Raw genomic sequence first — 23,665 nt, 5'->3', positions numbered from 1 at the left:
ATATTTAAATCTTAAATTAATATTGTAAACTTTGTAAAAACAATATATTTAAAATTGTAAATATTTGAAAAATTAATATAAGTTTGGTATGAATTTATAATATGAATTTTTAAATTAATTTTGGTGTGAATTTTTAATTTTTAAAATATGAAATTTTAATTTTATGCATTTCAAATTTTAAATTTGGTGTGAATTTTTAATTTTAATTTTGAATTTTATATTTAAGTTGTGTGAATTTAAAAACAAAAATTTACTTTATCTCATTAAGTTAAGAATATGATTTTTAAAATTCGTCGTAAGTTGAAGACTAGGTCTTTGAACCGAAATTGCTTTACCCGAGGGAGGGACGAGAACTTTTATTATCATTATTTTTAATCTTATTGATTTAAAATATGCCAAAAACATTAAAAAACCCAAAAATCTTAGCTTTTAAAACAATCGCTACAAAAATTACAGAAAAAAATATAACCAGCTGCACGATCAGTTCACTCACCCACACACATAAACACCCAAATACTGCGAAAAAAGACCCCGAAATACTGCGAAAATCACCCCCAAAAATCTCAATTTTTAACCGTTAATCACCAAATTTTTTGCTAAAATCATGTTGAGAAGGATGATATCTAAGAACTACTCAAGAAAAACGGTAAATTTCTACACCTAAACACCATTTAATTCGAATTTTAGTGTTCTTGAGCTATTTTTCCCCAATTTGATTTTGATGCTTTTTAGTGTAATTAGACTTAAATTGTTTATGTATTATGCTTGTATAACCTAGATTGATGCTGTTTAACATGATTAGAAGCCTTAAACTTCAAATTTTGAATAATCTAGGGTTTGTGTTCTTGAGCAATTTGGGGCTTTTTGATATAAACAGGTTATGGCCGATTTTTGTCATGAATTATTGCTAAATTGAGTAGTGTAACATGTCTAGGTAGTTAAATGATCAAAACTTTGAGCCTAAACATGATTTTGAGTATTAAAAGTGGACTTTTTAAAGTCCAAAATTCATGAACTTGATTTTTGAAAGATAATGCCATTTGAGACTTGTTTGATTGCTAGTAATGATTATTTTGACATGTTATTTGAGTTGAATGCTTATGAACTTGGCGAAAATTTTCGTATATGCTTATTTGAAAAAGTGTAGATTTGATAAAAATGTGAAAATAAGCTTAAGTTTGATGTAAATTGATAATGTCATTGTAATTATTTTGATTGATGATTTTGCTGACACTAATGCATATTTGGATGCACAAAATTTGTGTTTGATGTGTTTTGCAGAATGAAAGGGGTGAATCTTCATCCCAAGCCCGTCATGCTCCTGCTGAGAACTTGGAACAACAGGAGGTAGATAACTACTACAAGCAGGATGTACCTCATCCAGTCATGACCTTTTCAGATATGCACTTGGAACAGTTGCACCCGAACCTGCGATTTGACAGACTTTGGATAGATTATCCAAAATATCAACGGGGTTTGCATACTCTTCACTCTAAGGTTGTTGAGGTACCGAGGGTCATAGAATGGGGACCCTTGGAAGCTGTAGAATTGGCCGGGCCAATTAGGGAATTACTGGTACAGAGGTATGGTAATTCTTCTTTTAATGACTGGATATGTTTATTCACCATACGCAGACCTGTATATAAAGTATGGTGTGAAGAGTTGTTATGTAGTATAGAGTTGAATGATCGGGTAGCTAGTTTAACCGATCGTTCTTTTATTAGATTTTTGTTAGGCGGTTCGATGCGCCACATGTCTTTACTGGACATGGCTCAGGCTTTACGTATATACACGCCTGAGGAATTAGCGTCTGCCGATTGTAGAGGATTGATACTAAACGGTAGGAAAATAGATGAAAATTTTGATACACACGGTGTGTGGAGTCAAATGACAAGCCATCACCGTTTTAAAGGGGGAAACTACTCTTATTTGGATATAGATAGAGCCGAATTAAGAGTAATACATAGGTTTTTAGCTAATTCGATTACACAAAGGGGTAAAAACAAAGAAAAGGTAAATGAACAAGATTTGTTTTACCATATGTGTATTCGAGACCCACACAGCGCTGTAAGTATACCATATTGTGTGGGTTATTATTTATCAGCTATGGTTCGAGGGATGCGTCCACATAGCATAATAGGAGGTGGTATTTTTATTACTTTGATTGGTGAATATCTCGGTGTGGATATAAGTCGGGGGGGATTATTAGTAGAAGAGCCGGAACCCCGCGACACTATAGGTTTAAATGTATACCATGGTGCGAAAGTGTTGAAGCGGCGAAATAACGCCGCAGTACGATACAATGGTAGACATCCACAGGTAGAGAGAAACCAGGAACAAGGTAATGTAGGAGGGGGGAATGAGATGCAAGAAATGCATAGGTTTATAGCTTCTCAGGAATACGAAAATGCTAGACAGAGAGCATTTGAAGATTGGCAAGTTCATCAGAACCAGATCATAGCGCATTGCCAACATATAGGTAGAAACTATATTCCTACTCCGAAACCCGTCTTCCCTCCTTGGTCGATAGAGATGCAGCCACCATATCCTACGTATAACCCTGCCGAAGCATTCTATAGCACTTATGGTTATGCGTGGAACCCCTATTGGTACCAATATCATCCTTAGTTTACTTATTTTGTTTTATTATTTTGTAATTTGTAATTATTGATATATTTAATATTTTTGTTAATATTGTAATCATTTTTATAATTATCTAACTTTTATTCTTAGATTTTAATAATTTTTGAATGTGGGGTAATAAACCAAACTTCAAAAATATGTATATATGTTTGCAGTTTATCTTATGTACACAACAGGGTAAAACAACGCATTTTCAAAGACTGGCATTAAGTTCAGCAAAAGCAAGTAATTTTGACGACAATGATGCAAAATATATGTGAAATAACAACAAGACGGAATGAACAAATGACGTGCACCATTTATCATTCAGCAAACAAACGCCAATATATTTGGAAACTTTGGTAAAAATTTAATCATTTTCACACAAATCACCCTCAATAATTTAAATTGTTACTGATTTCTTGCAAATGAGGGCATTGCAAGATCTTAAGTGTGGGAAGGGGTTAAATTCTTTCGGATTTTAAAAATTTTTATTAAACACTTGGTTACCATTAAAATACTAGTAAAGCAGTAGTTGTATTAGAATCTAGTGCTCTCTGATAAAAAAGAACAGCACTAGTCTTATATACTGACTACCCAATTCTAGTAAAATTTTTCAATTAAATGAATTCAAATCATGTTTATACATATTTATGAACGATAAAACTAGGTTTTAACACCGAAATTATTGTTACCTCGGAAAGGACATAAATTGAGAAACAAACTAAAATGTTAAAATTCATTTAAAATGGAATAGAGGACGATAAAAAGAAAAATAAAAAGCCAAGTGTGGGAAAATTTACCAAGTTATTTTAAACATATGTCACATATATTTGTAACAAATAACTGAAAATACTTTTGCTTTGAACTAAACTAAACTGTTTTACCCGATGAAAGAAAAGAAGAGATGGATCTACACGATGAATCAATTCCATCATTAAAAGGAAGTAAAGTCTTCCGAAAAAGAAACGCGCTTCTTGATTTAGGTCATGAAGTTGTCGTCCAGACCAGCTGTAGGTTGACGAAAAATCTAGAAAAGTCATCACTAAAATCAGCAGGAAATCCACGGACCTCAGCATTAAACAGGGTCGCCAAGTGGTCAGATTTATCCTAACCATGAGAAGGATTTATCTCGTACAATGGGGAGGCACCGTGCAAATTAGCTGGATAAGACTAATGAATCAGATCCCCAGAAAGGATAATCTCCTTAAAGATTAAAAATCAGCTTTTAAGACTGATATTACTCAATCCTAGAGATTGACCTTAAAGATTGAGAATTACAAACTCATGGAATTCAATGATATCTAAACTCGAGCTTGAACGAGAAAATATTTTGATCAAAATTATAAACCGATTTGTTTTCTGAAAACCCTATTTTCAATGCGTTCATTACCATTGAACGTAAAATCCTAGGAATTCACCTGGAATTCATTAGGTCACCTGAACTAAATCGGGTGTCAACCGTAAGAACGGTGGTTGCATAACATGGTCAAAGACAGGACCTTGTGCCAGACCGACAAATTATAAGGGTGAGCTTTACTATTGCTCCTACCAAGGATAGTAATTGCGTCCGACACGTTATAGACCATAATCAAAAGCATGTCACGGGACATTGCCTTAACAATTGCTTGTTCAACGCTTTCCTTTACAACCGGACGGTAATTTGCCGAAAGGTAATATACGGAACAAGTAAACTGGACGTGTTGCTTTCCAAATACAAGGTTAGCAAGTGGGTGACACAAAACCGCAAGTTTTGAGCTAAAATTTTCAAATCTGAAACCCACCAAACCCACAAAAATATTTTGCAAACACCGGTAAAGGGTTATTCCGGAAAACTTATCTAGGGTAAAAACTAGATTTCAAAAGATCAAATGTTTTCATAAAGATCCAATTTCCTTAATGGATCTAAATTTTTATAGTCATGTGGGACTGTAAACCATATCGTTACTACCATTGTTTATACCGCCATATAGAAATCACTGATGTACAAAGTGTGAAGAATAAAGAAGTGATTCTAGTATTTCAAGACAATATTGCTTGAGGACAAGCAACGCTCAAGTGTGGGAATATTTGATAATGCTAAAAACGAACATATATTTCATAGCATTATTTCTCAAGAAAGACAAGCTTTTAGTTGCAATTGTTCTATTTACAAGTGATATTCGTTTAAATAATAAAAGGTGAAGACAAAAGACAGATTCGACGATTTGAAGACGCAAACGACCAAAAAGCTCAAAAGAACAAAAGACAATCAAAAAGGTTCCAATTATTGATAAGAAACGTCTCAAAATCACAAGAGTACAAGATTCAAAACGCAAAGTACAAGATATTAAATTGTACGCGAGGACGTTCGAAAATCCGGAACCGGGACCAGAGTCAACTCTTAACGCTCGACGCAACGGACTAAAAATTACAAGTTAACTATGTATATAAATATAATATAATATATAATTAATTATATTAATTATATATATATTATATATATATATTAAAAACCGTCGGCAGCCAGAAACTCCAAGGGTGTAAACTGTAAATACCTCTCCGCGACTCGCGGAGTTTTAAGGGTATTTGGCCGCGAGTCGCGGAGCCCCAAATTTCAAGTCTGGCTATAAATCAACCCGAATTCTGATCAAAATCATCATCATTTTTTTCTTCTCATTCATACGAAGTAATATATATTTATATTTATAATTTATATTTTAATTTTAATTATAATTCTAATAATAAGGGTATGTTAGCGAATGTTGTAAGGGTGTAAGTCGAAATTCTGTCCGTGTAACGCTACGCTATTTTTAATCATTGTAAGTTATGTTCAACCTTTTTATATTAATGTCTCGTAGCTAAGTTATTATTATGCTTATTTAAAACGAAGTAATCATGATGTTAGGCTAATTATTAAAATTGGGTAATTGGGCTTTGTACCATAATTGGGGTTTGGACAAAAGAACGACACTTGTGGAAACTAGACTATGGGCTATCAATGGGCTTTATATTTGTTTAACTAAATGAAAGTTTGTTAATGTTAATATAAAGATTTACAATTGGGCGTCCCTATAAATTACCATATAAACTCGATCGGACACGATGGGCGGGGTATTTATAGGTACGAATAATCGTTCATTTAACCGGATACGGGAATGGATTAATAGCCACTATAATAATTGAAACAGGGGTGAAATTACATTCAAGGGTAATTGGTGTAATTGTTAACAAAGTAGTAAAACCTTGGTTTACACGCAGTCGATAACCTGGTGTATTCATTAAACAAAGTATTAAAACCTTGTTACAATTCAAATCCCCAATTAGTTGGAATATTTATCTTCGGGTATAATAATAATTTGACAAGGACACTTGCAATTTATATTTATGACTGATGGACTGTTATGGACAAAAACCAGACGGACATATTGAATAATCCAGGACAAAGGACAATTAACCCATGGGCATAAAACTAAAATCAACACGTCAAACATCATGATTACGGAAGTTTAAATAAGCATAATTCATTTATTTCATATTTAAATTCCTTTATTTTATATTTAATTGCACTTCTAATTATCGCACTTTTATTTATTGTTATTTTATTTAATCGCACTTTTAATTATCGTACTTTTAATTATCTCGATTTAATTTCATCGCATTTTTATTATTCGCAATTTCATTATCGTTATTTACTTTACGCTTTAATTTAAAGTCTTGTATTTATTTTATATTTTACATTAGGTTTTAACTGCGACTAAAGTTTTAAAATCGACAAACCGGTCATTAAACGGTAAAAAACCCCCCTTTATAATAATAATATCACTTATATATATATTTGTATTTTTATAAAAGTAAACTAATATAGCGTTGAGCTTTGTTTAAAGATTTCCCTGTGGAACGAACCGGACTTACTAAAAACTACACTACTGTACAATTAGGTACACTGCCTATAAGTGTTGTAGCAAGGTTTAAGTATATCCATTCTATAAATAAATAAATATCTTGTGTAAAATTGTATCGTATTTAATAGTATTTTCTAGTAAAATAATAACTATTTTATATACACCTCGCACTTCATCAGTTACATTTTAGGAAATACGGATGTTGCCGATACATATAAAGTTCATCGAGGTTGGAATCGGTTTTCTCTATTTTTATACCTTTTCCCTTATTATTTTCTTTCGCTTTATTAAATTGGGTCGAGGTAATTTCTATAACATCATCGAAATCCTCATCGGGATCCGATTCATCGGAAAATTGGTAATCTTCCCAATATTTTGCTTCCTCGGTGGAAACACTATTGACCATTATTAACTTTGGTCCGTTGGTTGAGGATTTTCTTTTATTTAATCGATTTACTATAGGTATCAATATTTCTTCCTCTGGAACCTCTTCTTCTTCTTCTGGTTCCTCCTCTTCCGATTCCTCCTCTTCTGGTTCCTCTTCTTCTGGTTCCTCTTCTTCCGGTTCCTCCTCTTCCGGTTCCTCCTCTTTCGGTTCCTCTTCGGGAATTTTTGAATCTTCCCAAAATATATTCGACTCTTCATTATTATTAGGTGAATCGATGGGATTTATACTAGAGGTAGACATCTATCACACAATATCAAACACGTTAAGAGATTAATATATCACATAATATTTACATGTTAATAATATATAGTTTCCAACAAAAAAAATGTTAAGCAATCGTTTTTGAAGAAAAACACGGTCGAAGTCCAGACTCACTAATGCATCCTAACAAACTCGGGAAGACACACTAATGCAATTTTCTGGTTCTCTAAGACCAACACTCGGATACCAACTGAAATGTCCCGTTCATATTGATTATAAACGTTCCATATTAATTGATTTTGTCGCGAGGTTTTGACCTCTATATGAGACATTTTTCAAAGACTGCATTCATTTTTAAAACAACCATAACCTTTATTTTATCTATAAAGGTTTAAAAAGAATTACGTAGATTATCAAATAATGATAATCTAAAATATACCGTTTACACACGACCATTACATAATGGTTTACAATAAGAATATATTACATCAAAAATAAGTTTCTTGAATGCAGTTTTTACATAATATCATACAAGCATGGACTCCAAATCTTGTCCTTATTTTAGTATGCAATAGCGGAAGCTCTTAATAATCACCTGAGAATAATCATGCTTAAAACGTCAACAAAAATATTGGTGAGTTATAGGTTTAACCTATATATTATCAAATCATAATAATAAACCACAAGATTTCATATTTCAATATACATCCCATACATAGAGATAAAATTCATTCATATGGTGAACACCTGGTAACCGACATTAACAAGATGCATATAAGAATATCCCCTATCATTTCGGAAAATCCTTCGGACATGATAAAAACGAATTCGAAGTACTAACACATCCGGTACTTTGGATGGGGTTCGTTAGGCCCAATAGATCTATCTTTAGGATTCGCGTCAATTAGTAGATCGGTTTACTAATTCTTATGCTACCAAGCAAAAGGGGCATATTCGGCTTCGATCATTCACCCATATAATGTAGTTTTATTTACTTGTGTCTATTTCATAAAACATTTATAAAACTGCATGTATCCCAAAATATTAGATTTTAAAAGTGGGACTATAACTCACTTTCACATATTTTTACTTCGTCGGGAAGTAAGACTTGGCCACTGATCGATTCACGAACCTATAACAAATATGTACATATATATCAAAGTATGTTCAAAATATATTTACAACACTTTTAATACATTTTGATGTTTTAAGTTTATTAAGTCAGCTGTCCTCGTTAGTAACCTACAACTAGTTGTCCACAGTTAGATGTACAGAAATAAATAGATATATATTATCTTCAATCAATCCACGACCCAGTGTATACACGTCTCAGGCTAGATCACAACTCAAAGTATATATATATTTGGAATCAACCTCAACCTTATATAGCTAACTCCAACATTACTGCATATAGAGTGTCTATGGTTGTTCCAAATAATATATATACATGGGTCGATATGACATGTCAAAACATTTGCATAGGTGTCTATGGTATCCCAAGATTACATTAGAATACATGTATAATACAATATAAGTTAGCTAGGATATAATTTGTATAGAATTGTTACAATATTTCCCGTAGCTATAACAATCAAAAAATATCCAATCTTGTTTTACCCATAACTTCTTCGTTTTAAATCCGATTTGAGTGAATCAAATTGCTATGGTTTCATATTGAACTCTATTTAATGAATCTAAACATAAAAATTATATGTTTATAGTCAGAAAAATAAGTTACAAGTCGTTTTTGTAAAGGTAGTCATTTCAGTCGAAAGAACGACGTCTAGATGACCATTTTGGAAAACATACTTCCACTTTGAGTTTAACCATGATTTTTGGATATAGTTTCATGTTCATAAGAAAAATCATTTTCCCAGAAGAACAACTTTTAAATCAAAGTTTATCATAGTTTTTAATTAACTAACCCAAAACAGCCCGTGGTGTTACTACGACGGCGTATATCCGGTTTTACGGTGTTTTTTGTGTTTTCTGGTTTTAAATCATTAAGTTAGCATATCATATAGATATAGAACATGTGTTTATTTGATTTTAAAATTCAAGTTAGAAGGATTAACTTTTGTTTGCGAACAAGTTTAGAATTAACTAAACTATGTTCTAGTGATTACATGTTCAAATCTTCGAATAAGATAGTTTTATATGTATGAATCGAATGATGTTATGAACATCATTACTACCTCAAGTTCAGTAGGTAAACCTACTGGAAGTGACAAGAAATGATCTAGCTTCAAAGGATCTTGGATGGCTTGAAAGTTCTTGAAGTAGAATCATGACACGAAAACAAGTTCAAGTAAGATTATCACTCGAATTAAGATAGTTATAGCTATAGGAATTGAATAAAAGTTTGTATATGAGTATTACCTTGATTTAGAATGATATCTTACTGTAAACAACAAGGATTTCTTGAGGTTGGATGATCACTTTACAAGATTGGAAGTGAGCTAGTAAACTTGGAAGTATTCTTGATTTTATGAAACTAGAACTTGTCGAATTTATGAAAAACACTTAGAACTTGAAGATGAAACTTGAGAGAGATCAATTAGATGAAGAAAATTGAAGAATGAAAGTGTTTGTAGGTGTTTTTGGTCGTTGGTATATGGATTAGATATAAAGGATATGTAATTGTGTTTTCATGTAAATAAGTCATGAATGATTACTTATATTTTTGTAATTTTATGAGATATTTCATGCTAGTTTCCAAATTATGGTTCCCACATGTGTTAGGTGACTCACATGGGCTGCTAAGAGATAATCATTGGAGTGTATATACCAATAGTACATACATCTAAAAGCTGTTGTAACATCCCGTTTTTCCCGTACATATTGAAAGGTACATACTTAATCATTGTACGTTTGTAACTTGCTAGACTATGCGTAAATGTCTAGATATATATATATATACTTGATAATGTGTGCGAATACAAGTTTATACATGGGCTTTGTTAGCGTTAAGTCTTATGAGACTATTGTTGAAGGTTAGGCGAATATAGGAAGCGAGATTTAAGTGTACGAATTAAATAAAATCAAATTTTGTTTAAGGTTGTCGAAGTGTCCAGGTGACGGCCAATGCCGCGCCGCGACACATTGGGCCGCGCCGCAGCATATAAAGCAAATCCAGATCAGCAATTGGATTAAGAAGGGTCGATTTTCCCCTTATATGTCGCGCCGCGACAAAGGGGTCCGCGCCGCGGCATTTCAAGCGAACCAGGTTCAGAAAGTGGGTTAAGAGAGGTTGTTTTTCCTTCGTAATGTCGCGCCGCGACATATAGCGCCGCGCCGCGACAACTCTGCAGTTCTGACTCCGATTTTAGCTCAAATTGAATGACTTCAAGGGGCAAATTGGTAATTTCGCGTATAAATCAGATGGGAGCATTAAATCCCAACCACTCACCCATTTCATTTATTTCTTTTCTCTTTTCTTTCCAATTTCTCTCCCAAAACTTAAAACCCAATTGAATTAAAAGCAAGATTTGAGAGTGAAGGATTGAGGGTTGATCTTTGGAGCAAGAATTAAAGTTGTTCCTTGTGTCTCTAGCTACGCGTTGATAGTCTCGGTAAGTTCTAACTCTAAGTTTTGAGTTTTAATTAGTTTATGCTAGGGTTTTGTTCCTTTGGAACTTATGTGACCCATTTGGGGTTAAAATGGGCGAACTTGGGTTGTGTTGAGGAAAGAAAACCCAAATGGCCATAACCTAGGGTTTGGTCTTATGATTTGGGGTTATAAATGTTAAATGGCGTTTTTAGTCACTAACACGCTTGTTAAAGTTGAAAGAGATGTTATTTGGGTCATGTTTGACAAGTTTGGTAGTGAAAGTGTTAAATGGATCCAAAATGGGCTAGTTGACCTAGTTTGGGTGAAATGGGTATGAATTAACCTAAGTTTGTGTTAGTTGATGTTAGTAGACTTAATTTACTAGCTTTAGTGATTAAAGTCGCGTCTTGGCCATTTAAGGGCGGTTTTGGTATGGTTGAGTCATTTAATACGAATTGGATCATTAAATGCTCAAGTAAGTGTAATGTGGTTAATTCCACTAGTTGTGTAATCGAATGTGTACTTATGTAATTAGGTACTTTGCTTTGAAGCCTTCGGAAGCATTTAAATCACCATCGAAGTGTTAAGGTGAGTGGAATAATTATATGCGTAGGTATATAATATATTTATTTGTGGTAGCATGAGATGTGAAGTGTCTAGGTGTTAAGACACCACGTTTCACGTGACGAGTGAAGCATCGAGGTGTTAAGATGCCACTCGAGGTGAAGCATCGAGGTGTTAAGATGCCACCTAGGAGTGAAGTGTCGAGGTGTTAAGACGCTACTCCATGTTAAAGGGTAAAGTGTCGAGGTGTTAAGACGCCACCCGAGGGTGAAGTATCGAGGTGTTAAGATGCCACCCGGGGGTTAGTGATACGAGGTGCTAAGTACACTAATGGATGTTATGAACACCAATGGGAAATTCGAGTACCATCCCTTGTACGATTGGTTAACCATGGTTATTGTGTTGTAGTGTAAGCATATTATATTGTACGGTTTGTATATATGCTATTGCATTACTAGCTTGTGATATTGGAAGTTTATAGTTTATAATTGAGATGATAAGCTAATTGTGTTGCTAGCATGTATGCGGTATGTGTTTAAGTGTTTGCAAGTAAGTATATTATATATGTACGTGTATAATTATTGCATTCACTAAGCGTTAGCTTACCCCTCTCGTTGTTTATCTTTTTAGTCGCAGGTACGGATAAGGGCAAAGGGGTTATCGGGCATTAAGTGGCCCTTGATGATGTTTTGTTGAAGCTTGGAAGTTGGCCTAATGCTTTGGGTAGTTTAGTCCCAAACCATGCTCGAGTGTCGTTTGGATTATAAACTACCATTGTATTCGGTCAAACTTGTATTAACTTAATTAACGGCCATTGTGCCTTTTGTAAACATTGGTAATGGTTGTACGGTTTAATGAAACTTGTGAGTTGGTCTACATATTTAATTGGCGCATAAATGTGTATATTATAAAAAAAAAAAATTTATAGCGTACGGAGTACGGGTTGGGTTGTTTCAAGTGGTATCAGAGCATGGTCTAAGGGATTTAGGCGACTTGAGATAGGCGCCTAGACTTAGACTTTATTGTGTATGCGCGTTATGCGGGACTTGTAGGAGACGGGTCGGACCGGGAGTTGATTAGTGCTTAGGTTTATGTGAACTAACCTTGCGCTAATTGTTTTGTGTGGTGTTAGCAATCGTCAAGCAAGATAGACGTTGTACTAGCGAGTTAATGCGACGTGCTCGCGTAACAATGATTAGCTACCATTGTTACGGGTTCAAATCGTGTCAAACAAGCGATGTACGACGATTGTTGAGCAAGATGGGGTAGTGTGGTGTATATGTATATACTTATGTGTTAAATCCTTTTCGTCTCGTTGTTTAATCTATTCCGTCTTATAGAATGAAGATGAGAAACGGGCATGATATCAACGGCGGAGGTACTAGTGAAGAAGTCGAGTTTACGGCCAAGGTTGAGACCATTTTGAAAAGGCATCATGAGGCTTTTCTCGAGGACGTTAAGAAGATGTTCCTAGATACGATTGACGAGCAATTAGTCAATGTGGTAAAGGATCAAGTTAAGGCCGTTCTTCGCGAAGATAATGTGGGAAGACGGGACTTTTTCTATAAGAATTTCAAGGACTCTCAACCTCCCTCTTTTGATGGTGAAAGAGATCCTCTTAAGAGCGCCCGTTGGATCTCCGATATGGAGGGGGCCTTCCGTACTTGTGAATGTCCTCTCGATAAGAGGACAAGGTACGGGTGTAGTATGTTGAGGGGCGATGCCAAGTTGTGGTGGGACGCAAAGCTCCAAGTTTATGGTGAAGAGCAATGCATGGAATTCACTTGGGATGAATTCAAGTCCGAATTTTTCAAGGAATACCGAACTTCGGCCGATCTTACTAGGCTTAAGGACGAGTTATGTTCCTTGAGGCAAGGGTCGATGGATTTGAACACTCTCAAATCCGTGTTTTTGTCCAAGACCCAATTTTGCCCGGAGTACGTCGGGAATGATAAAATGTTGAAGGAAGATTTCTATCGAACCTTGAACGACAACTATCAAGATAAGATTAGTGTGAACGTAGTGAAAAGCTTTGATGAGTTGTTTGACATGGCCAAAGGTTTCGAGTCGCTCATCTTAAGAAAGAGTGGTTTTACTTTTGGCAAGAGAAAAAGTGAAGGTTCGAGCTATTCAAACTTTTCGAACAAAAAGAACAAGAAAAGTTCCGAAAGTGTCAATAGCGTGAAGAAGGGCACTTCCGGTGGTTTTACTTTTACGTGCTATAATTGTGGGCAAGCGGGTCATATGGCTCGTGATTGTCCAAAACCATCTTCCGGAAACAAGCTCACTTGTTTTAATTGCGGTAAAGAAGGGCATAAGAAGCCGGAGTGTCCCGATTTGCGCAACGATAATGTTAAGCGTCTAGAGAAGGCGGTGGGTACGGCTAGGGGTCGCAACTATTTGATGACCAATGATGAGGCCAAGCAATCCAATGAAGTCGTCTCAGGTACTTTCATAGTTAACTCTAATCCGGCATGGATACTTTTTGATAGTGGGGCTAATTTGTCCTTTGTGTCGCCTCGATTTGTGCCTAAGTTAAATAAACTGCTAGTTAAGTTAAGTCATCCGGTAGAAGTTGAAATAGCGGATGGCAAGACGGCGCTAGTGGTTGATGTGTGTAAGAATTGTAATGTTGTATTTGGTTCCGAAACGTTTAAGATCGATCTTATTCCGATGACTTTGGGTGATTTTGATATTGTTATTGGTATGGATTGGCTCGATCTTAATAGAGCCGATATTGCATGCCATGATAAATTCATTCGGGTGAAGACCCCAAGTGGGGGAGAATTAATTATTCATGGCGATAAGCGAAGGAGACTTGTACCGATATGCACTTTTGCACGGGCACGTCGTTTCCTTGTTAGTGGTGGCATGACTTTTCTTGCCCATGTTGTTGATACTCGTGATGAGCCACCAACCATTCGTGAAATCCCTGTGGTTAATGAATTTGAAGACGTTTTTCCGGATGAGTTACCGGGTGTCCCGGCGAAAAGACAAGTTGAATTTCGCATTGAGTTGGTTCCGGGGGCTACCCCCATTGCTAAAACTCCTTATCGTTTAGCACCAACGGAAATGCAAGAGTTGTTAAACCAAACCCAAGAGTTGCTTGAAAAGGGTTTCATTCGACCGAGTGCTTCTCCATGGGGCGCTCCGGTTTTGTTTGTGAAAAAGAAAGATGGTAGTATGCGGATGTGCATCGATTATCGGGAGTTGAATAAAGTGACGATCAAGAATCGTTATCCATTGCCTCGGATTGACGATTTGTTTGATCAACTCCAAGGTGCAACGTATTTCTCTAAAATCGACCTACGGTCCGGCTATCACCAAATGCGGGTCCGTGAGGAAGATATTGAGAAAACGGATTTTCGAACGCGTTATGGGCATTTTGAGTTTGTGGTAATGCCTTTTGGTCTTACGAATGCACCGGCGGCATTCATGGATCTTATGAACCGAGTGTGCCAACCTATGTTGGACAAGTCGGTAATTGTGTTCATTGACGACATACTCGTTTATTCGAAGAGTATGAAGGAACATGAACATCATTTTCGGTGTGTGTTAAAGACGTTGCGGAAGGAGAAGTTGTATGCAAAATTCTCAAAATGTGAATTTTGGCTAAGGGAAGTTCAATTCCTTGGCCATATTGTGAATATGGACGGTATTCAAGTAGATCCGGGGAAGATAGAGACGGTAAAGAGTTGGGGACGACCGACTACGCCTACGGAAATCCGAAGTTTTCTCGGATTGGCCGGGTATTATCGTCGGTTTATCCAAGACTTTTCTAAGATTGCTTCTCCATTGACGAAGTTGACGAGAAAGAACACGAGATTTAATTGGGAGAACGAGCAAGAAATTGCTTTTCAATTGTTAAAAGAGAAGTTGTGTCAAGCTCCGGTGTTAGTGTTGCCGGAAGGTGTAGAAGACATGACGGTCTATAGTGATGCGTCTTTAAATGGACTCGGGTGTGTTCTAATGCAAAGAGGTAAAGTCATCCCTTATGCCTCTCGACAATTAAAAGAACACGAAACGAGATATCCGACTCATGATCTTGAGTTGGCGGCGGTTGTTCATGCGTTGAAAATTTGGCCCCACTACTTGTATGGTGTCAAATGTACAATTTATTCGGATCATAAGAGTTTGAAACATCTTTTTGATCAACGAGATTTGAATTATCGTCAACGTAGATGGATGGATGTGGTGAAAGATTATGATTGTGAAATACTTTATCATCCGGGTAAGGCGAATGTGGTCGCGGATGCGTTGAGTCGAAAGAGTCAACATCCGGCGATACGAGTAGGATCGTTACGTTTGATTATTACTAACGATTTTCTTGTAAAGCTTGGTGAGATTCAAATTGAGGCTTTTGTTAACAATAAGCATGAGGAACGAATCATGGGGCAAACGGAATTCATTACCTTAGGCCCGTATGGTTTGTTGTCCTTTCAAGGACGAGTGTGGGTGCCTAGAATGGGAGATTTCCGACGAGTGCTACTTGTTGAAGCACATAAGTCAAAGTATTCCATTCATCCGGGCGCGACAAAAATGTATCTTGATTTGAAGAAGGAGTATTGGTGGCCGGGCATGAAACGTGATGTTGTTAAGTATGTTGAACAATGCGTCACGTGTTTGCAAGTTAAAGCTGAACACCAAAAGCCGTATGGTATGTTACAACCGTTAGAAATCCCGAAATGGAAATGGGAGCACATTACCATGGATTTCATCACAAAGTTACCTAAAACGGCGAGAACCCAATTTGATTCAATTTGGGTGATAGTCGATCGATTGACGAAAAGTGCCTTGTTTCTTCCCATTCGGGAAGCGATATCGTCGGAAACCTTGGCTAAGTTGTTTATCAAGGAAGTGATCTCAAGGCATGGGGTTCCTATATCCATTGTTTCGGATCGAGATACCCGTTTTACGTCTCGGTTTTGGGAAAAGTTTCATGAAGATATGGGTACACAATTGAAATTGAGCACGGCGTACCATCCTCAAACAGACGGTCAAACCGAACGTACGAATCAAACATTGGAGGATATGTTACGTGCGTGTATTATTGATTTTGGTGGTAGTTGGGACGAGCACTTAACTTTGGTGGAATTCTCGTACAATAATAGTTATCATACTAGTATCGGGATGCCACCGTATGAGATGCTTTATGGACGAAGGTGTCGAACCCCGATTTGTTGGGGTGAAGTGGGTCAAAGGGAAATCGGGAGTACCGATTTGGTCTTAGAAACGAATAGCAAGATTGATATGATTCGAGAGCTTTTGAAAAAGGCTCAAGATAGACAAAAGTCGTATGCCGACAAACGTAGACGAATGATCGAATTTCAAGAAGGTGACATGGTGATGCTTAAGGTTTCGCCATGGAAAGGTGTTATTCGGTTTCGAAAACGAGGAAAGTTAGCTCCTCGGTTTATCGGTCCGTTTAAGATTTTAGCTCGTGTTGGCGAAGTTGCATATCGTTTGGAATTACCCGAAGAGCTTGCGGGGATCCATAATACATTTCATGTTTCCCATCTCCGTAAGTGTCTTGCGGATGATTCTTCATGGGTGCCTTTAGACGAGATCGAGCTAAACAATAAGTTAGAGTATATTGAGAAGCCGATTGCTATACTCGATGAGAAGGTCAAAAGGTTGAGAAATAAAGAGGTTAGGACTTTTAAAGTTCAATGGCGTCGTAGTAAAGGTTCTGAGTTTACTTGGGAGCCCGAAGAATTTGTGTTGGTTTATCTTCCCTCTTGTCATGCGGCTTGGATCGCGAGGACGCGCTTCGATTCAAGTGGGGGAGAGTTGTAACATCCCGTTTTCCCGTACATATTGAAAGGTACATACTTAATCATTGTACGTTTGTAACTTGCTAGACTATGCGTAAATGTCTAGATATATATATATATATATATATATATATATATATATATATATATATATATATATATATATATATATATATATATATATACTTGATAATGTGTGCGAATACAAGTTTATACATGGGCTTTGTTAGCGTTAAGTCTTATGAGACTATTGTTGAAGGTTAGGCGAATATAGGAAGCGAGATTTAAGTGTACGAATTAAATAAAATCAAATTTTGTTTAAGGTTGTCGAAGTGTCCAGGTGACGGCCAATGCCGCGCCGCGACACATTGGGCCGTGCCGCGGCATATAAAGCAAATCCAGATCGGCAATTGGATTAAGAAGGGTCGATTTTCCCCTTATGTGTCGCGCCGCGACAAAGGGGTCCGCGCCGCGGCATTTCAAGCGAACCAGGTTCAGAAAGTGGGTTAAGAGAGGTTGTTTTTCCTTCGTAATGTCGCGCCGCGACATATAGCGCCGCGCCGCGACAACTCTGCAGTTCTGACTCCGATTTTAGCTCAAATTGAATGACTTCAAGGGGCAAATTGGTAATTTCGCGTATAAATCAGATGGGAGCATTAAATCCCAACCACTCACCCATTTCATTTATTTCTTTTCTCTTTTCTTTCCAATTTCTCTCCCAAAACTTAAAACCCAATTGAATTAAAAGCAAGATTTGAGAGTGAAGGATTGAGGGTTGATCTTTGGAGCAAGAATTAAAGTTGTTCCTTGTGTCTCTAGCTACGCGTTGATAGTCTCGGTAAGTTCTAACTCTAAGTTTTGAGTTTTAATTAGTTTATGCTAGGGTTTTGTTCCTTTGGAACTTATGTGACCCATTTGGGGTTAAAATGGGCGAACTTGGGTTGTGTTGAGGAAAGAAAACCCAAATGGCCATAACCTAGGGTTTGGTCTTATGATTTGGGGTTATAAATGTTAAATGGCGTTTTTAGTCACTAACACGCTTGTTAAAGTTGAAAGAGATGTTATTTGGGTCATGTTTGACAAGTTTGGTAGTGAAAGTGTTAAATGGATCCAAAATGGGCTAGTTGACCTAGTTTGGGTGAAATGGGTATGAATTAACCTAAGTTTGTGTTAGTTGATGTTAGTAGACTTAATTTACTAGCTTTAGTGATTAAAGTCGGGTCTTGGCCATTTAAGGGCGGTTTTGGTATGGTTGAGTCATTTAATGCGAATTGGGTCATTAAATGCTCAAGTAAGTGTAATGTGGTTAATTCCACTAGTTGTGTAATCGAATGTGTACTTATGTAATTAGGTACTTTGCTTTGAAGCCTTCGGAAGCATTTAAATCACCACCGAAGTGTTAAGGTGAGTGGAATAATTATATGCGTAGGTATATAATATATTTATTTGTGGTAGCGTGAGATGTGAAGTGTCGAGGTGTTAAGACACCACGTTTCACGTGACGAGTGAAGCATCGAGGTGTTAAGATGCCACTCGAGGTGAAGCATCGAGGTGTTAAGATGCCACCTAGGAGTGAAGTGTCGAGGTGTTAAGACGCCACTCCATGTTAAAGGGTAAAGTGTCGAGGTGTTAAGACGCCACCCGAGGGTGAAGTATCGAGGTGTTAAGATGCCACCCGGGGGTTAGTGATACGAGGTGCTAAGTACACTAATGGATGTTATGAACACCAATGGGAAATTCGAGTACCATCCCTTGTACGATTGGTTAACCATGGTTATTGTGTTGTAGTGTAAGCATATTATATTGTACGGTTTGTATATATGCTATTGCATTGCTAGCTTGTGATATTGGAAGTTTATAGTTTATAATTGAGATGATAAGCTAATTGTGTTGCTAGCATGTATGCGGTATGTGTTTAAGTGTTTGCAAGTAAGTATATTATATATGTACGTGTATAATTATTGCATTCACTAAGTGTTAGCTTACCCCTCTCGTTGTTTATCTTTTTAGTCGCAGGTACGGATAAGGGCAAAGGGGTTATCGGGCATTAAGTGGCCCTTGATGATGTTTTGTTGAAGCTTGGAAGTTGGCCTAATGTTTTGGGTAGTTTAGTCCCAAACCATGCTCAAGTGTCGTTTGGATTATAAACTACCATTGTATTCGGTCAAACTTGTATTAACTTAATTAACGGCCATTGTGCCTTTTGTAAACATTGGTAATGGTTGTACGGTTTAATGAAACTTGTGAGTTGGTCTACATATTTAATTGGCGCATAAATGTGTATATTATAAAAAAAAAAAATTTATAGCGTACGGAGTACGGGTTGGGTTGTTTCAGCTGTGTATTGTACGAGTACGAATACGGGTGCATACGAGTAGAATTGTTGATGAAACTGAACGAGGATGTAATTGTAAGCATTTTTGTTAAGTAGAAGTATTTGATAAGTGTATTGAAGTCTTTAAAAAGTGTATAAATACATATTAAAACACTACATGTAAATACATTTTAACTGAGTCGTTAAGTCATCGTTAGTCGTTACATGTATATGTTGTTTTGAAACCTTTAGGTTAACGGTCTTGTTAAATGTTGTTAACCCATTGTTTATTATATCTAAAGAGATTTTAAATTGTTTCATTATCATGATATTATGATATATAATATATCTTAGTATGATATATATACAGTTAAATGTCGTTACAACGATAATTGTTACATATATGTCTCGTTTCGAAATCATTAAGTTAGTAGTCTTATTTTTATATATGTAGTTTATTGTTAATACACTTAATGATATATTTAGTTATCATTTAACATAATTAACCAAGTGTATCAATATCTTAATATGATTCATATGTACTTAGTAAGACGTTGTTATAACGATAATCGTTATATATATCATTTTCGTGTTCCTTAATTCAATAGTCTCATTTTTATGTATATAACTCATTGTTAAAATAGCTAATGAGATACTTACTTATCATAATATCATGTTAACTATATATATAACCATATATGTGTCATCATATAGTTTTTACAAGTTTTTAACGTTCGTGAATCACCTGTCAACTTGGGTGGTCAATTGTCTATATGAAACCTATTTCAATTAATCAAGTCTTAAAAAGTTTGATTGCTTAACATGTTGGAAACACTTAATCATGTAAATATCAATTTCATTTAATATATATAAACATGGAAAAGTTCGGGTCACTACAACAACAACCTCACCTTCGTAAACCATTTTCTTCATAATAATCAACACCATTTATGCCTACTATTTCTGTTTACCTATTACTGTGATCGAAACCCACATCATCCACCATCTTTGAGTATTAGTGAAACGCATAACAACCACCATCAAATAAACCACCACTTGCTTGCTTGATTTTTCCGTTTCCTTATTCATTTGAACAACAAAACAACATGAAAACAATCTGCTGTATAATTGATTCGATTGTTGTGATTGTCACAACCTGTGCTGCTATTGATACAATCATAAACCACCATGACCATGATAAATGTTTCAGTTTTCCAGTCGTGATCAAACCTACACCCACTTAAAACCACCATAGTAAACCATCTATCTCTCTTCTTCTTTCTTGTTTACTTTTTCGTGAACTATCACCAAAAACTGTTTGCTTCGAACGAACTCAAACCCAGGAACCTACTTATGTTTCTGTTTCAGCTATATTCTATTTCGGTTTTTCTATCAAAACCAAACCTGCAACAGCTTGCTATGTAATGATATATTAGTTGTTTATTCTTTTAAACAAAAACACAACCTTTATTCAATATCATATTTTTTCTACTACTTTTACGAATCCTTTTTCCTCCATTGTGGCCGACAGCTTTTAGGCATAGAAATACCCCACATCGCTGCTATACGCTACTACTATACCTGATTGATATGCTGCCTCCTGTCTCCTGTTCCTGTTTCTATCTGATTGGAGATAACCCAAACATCCCCATCTTTATTCGATCAGGTTTCCTGTTCCAGCTTCTGTTTTCTATTTTCTCTTTCAAGTCGACAACAAGAACACTATCAAATAAATCTATAGGCTAATGTAACCATGAACCATTCAAACACCACCTCACCTCAAAACCACTATCTTTGTTACTATAATTGCTGCTGCTTTCCTTCCAGGAAAGCCCCAACAATCCGTCACCACTTTTATTACTAATGTGACCGCTATAACCTGCTATTGTTTGATCGAGCACTTCAAAAACCGAAACTCTAATTGTTTTCTATCTTGGATTAATGAAACACCATCACCCTTCTGTCAAACGAACAAAACCCACAAAGACCTGTGAAGTTATTGCTTTTGACCTTGTCGGTTGGAAAAGAAAAAGGATCCAAAATCCTTTTTATTTGTTGATTAAATAACGGGGTCGATTGAACTGTGGTTGGCTTGGGCTATTAATATGCTACTTATAGTTTTAAATGGACTTATCTTGGACTAAATTTATTGGGCTTCTATTGGACTGCCCATGTTACGTTCTTTATTTACTTCACCAACGAAACTGGATACTATCTGTTATGATTCGGATAAATAATGATATATGTTAAGATGATTTGATTGGGTTATGGTGTTTGTCGATTTACATATGAAGAAGAAGAAGTTAATAGAAGTATAAATGGTTAAATATAATTAGAATCTGATATTAATCAGATAATCAGAAACGGAGGAGTGGTTAAGGGGTGATTTGGGTTAACGAGAGGCTGGAGGTTCGAGCCTGGGCAGAGGCACTATTTTTTTAAATTATTGATTCAACCATGGAAGAACATACTTAAGGTAGTTTATCCATTATTATTATTATCTCATTATTATTATTATTATTATTATTATTATTATTATTATTATTATTATTATTATTATTATTATTATTATTATTATTATTATTATTATTATTATTATTATTATGATATGATTTAATATTTTTAAAAGTATTAAAATTATGATTAACATGCCTAATAATATATTTTAAGAATATAATACAAAATAGATTAAGGACATGAAGTTAGAATGATATAGTATGCTTATAACTGTTATAATAAAATGAAGATATAATAATATTATTAAGATGTTAAGATGATTATAATTACGGTCCTGATCAGTAAAATATTATATATAAATATATGTAACTCTTTTCTTAATATCATTATTTTTATTATCATTATTATTAAAAGTATCAATTTTTATAAATATTATTATTATTATTATTATTATTATTATTATTATTATTATTATTATTATTATTATTATTATTATTATCATTACTACAAATAAATGACTAGTATAATTGTCAAAATTAATATTATCATTATTAAATATAATTATTATTATTAACACTATCTTAGTATTATTAAAATCATTATTTTAACAAACCAAAATTTATTTATATAAAAATATATCTAATACATATATAGTAACTATATACAAATATTACATACTATTTTTGTTTTTAAAATAAAATGTTATTATTTATTATTATTATATAATATAAATTAAGTTACATATAAGAAATAAATATATTTTAATCAGAGATATAAATATTATTATTAATATCATATAAAAAAATAAATAATTATATGAATAATATTAATATAACATATATAGATGTACATAATATTTGAAATGACAAATATTGTACTATAGGTAATATGATATATAATTAATACAGAAAATAGCTTGATTACTATTACATGCTCATTATATGTCTTAACTTATATAATCGATATAGGTTCGTGAATCCGAGACAAACCCTGCATTGTTCAGTATCGTCGTATGCATATTTTTACTACAAAATATCGTATCGTGAGTTTCATTTGCTCCCTTTTTAAATAGTTTTGCAATATATATTTTTGGGACTGAGAATACATGCGCTGCTTTTATAAATGTTTTACGAAATAGACACAAGTAATCTAAACTACATTATATGGTTGAATGATCGAAATCGAATATGCCCCTTTTAATCTGGTAATCTAAGAATTAGGGAACAGACACCCTAATTAACGCGAATCCTAAAGATAGATCTATCGGGCCCAACAAGCCCCATCCAAAGTACCGGATGCTTTATTACTTCGAAATTTATCATGCCCGAAGGGAGTCCCGGAATGATGGGAATATTCTATATGCATCTTGTGAATGTCGATTACCAGGTGTTCAATCCATATGAATGATTTTTATCTCTATGTATGGAATGTTTATTTATGAGAAATAGAAATGAAAATCTTGTGGTCTATTAAAATGATGGAAATGATTATTGATGATAAACTAATGAACTCACCAACCTTTTGGTTGACACTTTTAAGCATGTTTATTCTCAGGTATGAAAGAAATCTTTCGCTGTGCATTTGCACATTTTAGAGATATTACTTGGAGTCATTCATGACATATTTCAAAAGACGTTGCATTCGAGTCGTTGAGTTCATCAAGATTATTAATAAGTCAATTATATTTGGGTATATTATGAAATGGTATGCATACCGTCAACTTTCGATGTAATGAAAGTTTGTCTTTTAAAAATGAATGTAATGTTTGTAAAATGTATCATATATAGGTCAAGTACCTCGCGATGTAACCAAATGTAATGTATTTGTCCATATGGATTAGGACGGGTCGTT

The sequence above is a fragment of the Rutidosis leptorrhynchoides genome, chromosome 2 (genome assembly GCF_046630445.1).
Source record: "Rutidosis leptorrhynchoides isolate AG116_Rl617_1_P2 chromosome 2, CSIRO_AGI_Rlap_v1, whole genome shotgun sequence".
Taxonomy (NCBI): domain Eukaryota; kingdom Viridiplantae; phylum Streptophyta; class Magnoliopsida; order Asterales; family Asteraceae; genus Rutidosis; species Rutidosis leptorrhynchoides.
The sequence above is the reverse complement of the archived record's forward strand: the minus strand, read 5'-3'. Positions refer to the sequence as shown.